This window comes from Euprymna scolopes, chromosome 46 (genome assembly GCF_053919585.1).
Source record: "Euprymna scolopes isolate OS-2025 chromosome 46, ASM5391958v1, whole genome shotgun sequence".
Lineage (NCBI taxonomy): Eukaryota > Metazoa > Mollusca > Cephalopoda > Sepiida > Sepiolidae > Euprymna > Euprymna scolopes.
In genome coordinates, this window is record NC_136527.1 from 162,850,568 (window position 1) to 162,856,235 (window position 5,668).

Sequence of the window (5,668 nt, forward strand, 5' to 3'; positions counted from 1 at the left end):
AATGTGGTTTTTCTCCAGTGTGAGTTCTCATATGTTTCACCAATGATGATTTGTGAGAACAAGAATATCCACACACCTCACAGGAATGTGACTTTTCCCCAGTGTGAGTTCTCATATGTGTCACTAAATTTGATTTTTGAGAACAAGAATATCCACACACTTCACAAGAATGTGGCTTTTCACCAGTGTGAGTTTTCATATGTATCATTAATAATGATTTTCGCGAACAAGAATATCCACACACCTCACAAGAATGTGGCTTTTCCCCAGTGTAAGTTTTCATATGTATCCCTAATAATGATTTTCGCGAACAAGAATATCCACACACTTCACAAGAATGTGGCTTTTCCCTGTGTGTGTTCTCATATGTATCACTAATTGTGATTTTTTGAATAAAAGAATATCGACACACTTCACAAGAATGTTGCTTTTCCCCAGGGTGAGTTGTCATATGTATCACTAATTTTGATTTTTTATAACAAGAATAGCCACAAACCTGACAATAATGTGGCTTATCTGTAATGTTTACATTTATATTAAAATTAAATTGCTCCTGGCGCAAGTTATCACAACCAAGTTATAAGCAATATGAGATTTTATCCTGACTTTTCAGTTTTAATCTGGAGTTGTTGATGCAAGTTTTATTTTATGCTAAAGAAATTTCAATTTCTATCACTTAATTGGGTGGATAAGAGATATTTCGTAGTATAAATATCCAGTTTTATGGAAGTTAGATTTATGCTAAAGAAATTTTAATTGTGTAACGTTTTATTCGTTTGATAAGAGATATTTCGTAGTGTAAAAGTTAAAATATTCTACTTTGTAAATCAGTATATTTTTCTGAAATGTAAAATTCGATATCTTATTATTTATTAAAACATTAAACAGAAATTTCTCAAATTTTAATATGTGTTCTTATCGCTATTTGCTAAACAATCCAGAAAAAAAACTCTTCACACATATATATCTAATAAAGTTGTCTGCTACCGTTTTTGTTGTCATCGATGTAAGGAAATAGTTGTGTATAGTATACTGTTTAAGAAGGATGGTCCCTTAATATTCATCAAAAACATTCAAACAGGAACGTCTGCAAATAAAAAATAAATGAAATTTTTCATTTTAATATCAAGGTTTATTTTAATCATGCCAACAAAACCAGAAACATAACTTTATAACACATTTAAAAATCTCAAAAATAAACACTTAATTCACATATATATTGTTTAGATTAAAAATAATATTCATAGTATTTTGTAATAGATGAAGAAATTATGCAATTAATAAAGTAAAATAAACAATAATGTAGTAAGAATTTGCTACTGATATTAATAACAATAGTAAGAATTTATAGGAACAATAAACATACAACTACTATAGTTGCTACTGGTAATTATAAAAATATATTGCTAACGATGGAAATATAATAAGTTTATAATACAATAAAAATGAATTTAAATACTAAGTAAATTCAAGTTAATAATACAAATGAATATATAATCTAGTTACTTAGCAATGGATAATAACACGGTCTTTTAAAAGAGCTTTCGTTTTAAGTCATATATGTGGAACTTTAGCCGCTTATTCATAATATGTTTGATATTAAACTTGATATTTTCATAACATGACATATTTTTAATAGTCAAAATAGCGAACTTAATGCAACAGAATTAGGTTCTTTTTTTACTTTTATTTTAGAAATCAACATTTTTTCATTCAACAAATTATTTCATCCAACACTTTTGAATGCATTATTATAATTCTTATATTTTATTATACAAACAATATCAGCAATTGTAATATTCGATTATCAGAATTTCATTTTTTTAATCAACGTCTGGTAATACACATTTGTATACCATATACATTATATTCTTATTATCGTATATATTCTTTGTAGTTATTTTTAATTTTTATTAAAATAATTTCTTAATTTTTTTAAATTCAAGAAATTGTTACTAGCATTCAACGAATTATTTCATCCAACTTTTTTTAGCATATTTTATTTATTCGTATATTTTTTTAGTTTCTTTATGATTTTTATCCTAATTATTTTCATCTTCTAATAGTATAAAATATTAAAATGTATTAATGTTGAAAGCTTAGTATGAATTTAAATATGACCTGTGAAATTGAACTATTAAACTCATGGTCTACAAACTAATCTTCTCTCTTTCTTCTGCATTAATGCTCTTTTAAACCTTTTTAATTCGTTTTCAAATTACTTAACTTTAATTACGTTTCATTTTTGAACCAAGAAAAAAATGAACATTTTTTTCTTTGATGAATGAAAATTCTGATGATTTTTATGGTTTATGCAATGAAACACGTGTAAGACGCAGTAATTTAAACAATATGTATGTGAATTTAATGTTTAATAAAGTCAAATATGCTCTGAAAATGTAAATCATTTTTATTGAGTTTAATAAACCGTTGCAATTTTAAGATATCTTTATTGAATATATACATTATAAACGTGAAAATCGTCATGTAATATTTACCATTGTTATAGAGAAATATATCGAGGTTCGTCAGAAAGAGTTTGTTTTTTGCTTGTAAGGCTTCTACTGTTTTAGACTTAATATGAATTTAAATATTACCTGTAAAATTAGCCTATTCAACTCATGGTCTACGAACAACTTCTTAGTTCTGCATATTAATGTTGTATCTATAACCAGTAGATTTATTACTGTCTTTTAAACCTTTTTAATTCGTTTTAAAATTACTTTTCCTTAACTTTTCTCATGTGCTTTGGGATATTTATATCTTTTAAACCTTTTTCATTCGCTTTAAAATTACGTTTCATTTTTGAACCAAGAAAAAAATGAACATTTTTTTCCTTGATGAATGAAAAGTCTGATGATTTTTATGGTTTATGCAATGAAACACGTGTAAGACGCAGTAATTTAAACAATATGTATGTGAATTTAATGTTTAATAAAGTTACATATGCTCTGAAAATGTAAATCATTTTTATTGAGTTTAATAAACCATTGCCATTTTAAGATATCTTTGTTGAATATATACATTATAAACGTGAGGTTTTCATTTAATTAAATATTATTTCATATGATTATCATTATTATTGATTTTTTTAATAAAATATTATTTCATATGATTAGTATTATTTAGTTTTTTATTGAATTAAATATGATTTCCTATGATTATCATTATTGAGTTTTTTTATTGAATTAAGTATTATTTCATATGATTATCATTATTATTGAGTTGTTATTTAATTGAATCTTATTTCATATGATTATCATTATTATTGAGTTTTTATTGCATTAAATATTATTTCATATGATTGTCATTATTATTGAGTTTTAATGAATTATGACTTTCATGATTTTTTTAGTTTTTTATTGAATTAAATATTATTTCATATGATTATCATTATTATTGAGTTTTTATTAATAAAATATTTCATATGATTATCATTATTATTGAATTTTTATTTAATTAAATATTATTCCATAGGATTATCATTATTATTGAGTTTTTATTTAATCAAATATTATTTCATATGATCATCATTATTATTTAATTTTTATTGAATTATGATTTTCATGATTTTTTAGTTTTTTATTGAATTAAATATTATTTCATTTGATTATCATTATTATTGAGTTTTTATTGAATGAAAATTAATTTCACATGATTTTAATTATTATTGATTTTTTTATCGAATTCAATATGATTTCATATGATTATCATTATTATTGAGTTTTTTATTGAATTAAATATTATTTCATATGAATTTTCATTATTATTAAGTTTTTTATTGAATTAAATATTATTTCATATGATTTTCATTATTATTGAGTTTTTTATTGAATAAAATATAATTTCGTATGATTATCATTATTACTGAGTTTTTTATTGAATTACATATTATTTTATGTGATTATAATTGTTATTGAGTTTTTATTGAATGTAATATTATTTAATATGATTATCATTATTATTGAGTTTTTTTTATTAAATTAAATATTATTTCCTATGATTATCCTTATTATTTAGTTTTTTATTTAATAAAATATTTCATATGATTATAATTATTATTGAGTTTTTATTGAATTAAATATTATTTCATATGATTATCATTATTATTGAGTTTTTTATTTAATTAAATATTATTTCATATGATCATCATTATTATTGAGTTTTTATTGAATTATGATTTTCATGATTTTTGAGTTTTTTATTGAATTAAATATTATTTCATTTGATTATGATTATTATTGAATTTTTATTGAATTAAATATGATTTCACATGATTTTAATTGCTATTGATTTTTTTTTATTGAATTCAATATGATTTCATATGATTATCATTATCTTTGAGTTTTTTGTGTGTGGTTTATAAAGTGCAGACTTAAGAGATATAAAGTTATTTAATTTGAACTAAAGCACAAGTTGTTCACAGAGGAAACTTGATAGAATTGTATGATCTCAACAGAATATGTTCTTACAATATGCTGAAAGATGTTGGATTTAAATTTGCGATCCCAGTTTTTAATAGTTTGTAACAATTGCTATTTTTTAAAGTTGTTTCTACACAATAATTAATATATTTTTTCAAGTTTAAGAAATCATAATGAATTATTGTAATTTTTAGAGTCAGTGAAAATTTTACATTGGAAATTTTAGATACCTACGTTTGACTTATGATGTTATTTACAAAAGAGTCACAATTATTAAGGCCCAGATGCCACTCGAGGATAGGGGTTAATAAGCATACAGTGGTCAATGTAACACTGTCGTCGTAATTGTTGGTAAATTGGATTACTTAAGGGAAATGCATCATTAAGAACATGTTTAGGTTGAACTTGAAAATGACGATATTATAGTCAGCTGGAAAGCAGGCAAATGGAAGAGTTCCACAGGTTTGTATTCTAAGAAAGAAACTTTGTTCATGGAATCTATGTTAATGTTCAGGCACAGATTAAGAGTGGGGGAAATTATTGACGAGTCTAAGGAAGGAAACATGAGTTAGAATAGATACACCGAGATCATTGCCAAGACTGTTGCAAAGAAAGTGGGCTGTCTCTACCCTGCTAGAAAATTACAGATTAAGAGTGGGGGAAATTATTGATAATTTTTTCAACTAGACGAGTCTAAGGAAGGAAACATGAGATCATTGCCAAGACTGCTGCAAAGAAGGTGGGCTCTCTCTACCCTGCTAGAAAATTACTTACACTTGAAAATATCCTATACCTCTACAAACTCTTGCACGCCCTTAATGAAAATATCCGTGACAAACCCGATAAGCAGCTAAATCCCACCCCTTTATAGTAGAGATCACTAGATGTATGAAAGCATTCTATTTTAATTGTTTCTTCCCCAGAACTGTATATCTATATAAAATTATGTATATGTATATATCTATATACATATGTATATATATATATATATATATATATATATATATATATATATATATATATATATACATACATATGTATATAGATATATACATATATATACACATATAGATACATATATATACATACATATATATATACATATACATATATATGCATACAACCTCTATACATATATATATATATACATTAATATGATTGCAACGTCTTGTCATGTCAGACGAGTGCCACTCCCTCAGGTACTGAAAGTCTATGAGCCCAAAGATAACCTTAACTTTAGTCCT